Consider the following 1,524-nt stretch of genomic DNA (forward strand, 5'->3'; position numbering starts at 1 on the left):
ACTGTACATCACTCATGTGGAGGACCAGAGGAATGAAGACTTGGGGGTGAGCCTCCTGTAGTATTTAAAGGGTCATCTTTGGTGCTGAAGTAAGAGGCAGCTTTCTTAAACAAAAACCAGCAAAAAATCCTACATAAAGATACCTTCATAGTTTGCCTTTAAATGCACAAGAGTAAAATACCTCTTCTACTGTATTCCACTGGTCCTCATTTGATTATGTGCTTTTAAATTTTCAGTCATACCTTCATTTCACCAGGCACATGGAGAAACTTTTCAGAACTCTGTTACCTCATAACTTTCTTAAACAGTTAAAGGTTAAAAAACAAGAGGTCATTTTCAGGTCATATTATTTCATATAGCTTAAAATGAGATGTTTAAAGCAGCTTATCATGCAAGTTGAAAGTCAAACCTTTGCAGTAAGGGAAGCAGGGAACATCTTCACTAAAGCCTAAGACAGAACTCACGTTTGCTGTGATTTTTTAGTCATGGTCTGCCACGTTGCATCGCCTCCAGACTGGAATTCAGCCCTTTGTTTTGTAAATGTATTTGATGACTGCTTTTTCCTTTTGACAAGTGCTTTCATGTATTCAAGAAGTCATTGTTGCTTTTTTTTTCAGTGGTAATTGAGGGATATAGAAGTTCTCCCCTAGAAAGTCTCATTAACCTTTGCCCTCCGTATTCTTCCCTGCTTCCTGTTCTTAATCGGATCCTAATTTTTACAGCCTATTGTAACAGATTATTAACTTTCAATTGTAGGAATAGTGAAAAGTGCTCCTAGCTACTTTTCTAAAAGTTTAAGACTATCCTACCCACCTTTTCTCGCTCCTTAAAATCCAGAACAAAGGGCTTGGCAGCTTCTACAAATGGAGCACCACATTCCAAATGCAATGATGTATTTTAACAGTTTTAGTCAGCTTCCCCTATGCTTACTACATAAATACAACAAGATACAGTTCAATTATTTTCCAATTATCTCAGTTCTCGAAAGAGAAAAGTGATAGCTTGAAAATCAGTCTCAATTTCTCTGTAGTTATTTCAGTTTCAATTAAAATATTTACAAATGCCGTAATTATATTCTGTGAATACCACCAGTGCAGACCTTGCTGGAGACAAGAAAAGGAAGAGCATCATTACCCTGGGGAACGTTTCCATAAACTGAGCTGTAATGCCTGAACCCTGTGAGCTCTGTGAAGGCTCCTGCTCAGTTCTCCTTTTGAGGAGTCAATAGCACCAAGCTATGGGTTTCCATGAAACTAGACCTATTGTGAAGGTCAGCTCCTAAAGAACTTTGCATGCCTTTTGCTGTAAGGCTGGGGAATGTATGTTTGGTGAAGCATCCCTAGAGGTCCAGCTGGACAGTCAGAAAGCTGTAGGCATCTTGAGAACTAATTGTAAACTAATTAATTACAATAATCTTAAAGTCAGACATGAAGTATTCAATCTTGGCTTTCCTGAAATTAACTAAATGCCTAGAAGTGTATTAAGCTTTTCCATAATAAAAATAACTTCCATACTAGATCTGTG

Source organism: Psittacula echo (genome assembly GCF_963264785.1).
Source record: "Psittacula echo genome assembly, chromosome: 2".
Classification (NCBI taxonomy): Eukaryota; Metazoa; Chordata; class Aves; order Psittaciformes; family Psittacidae; genus Psittacula; species Psittacula echo.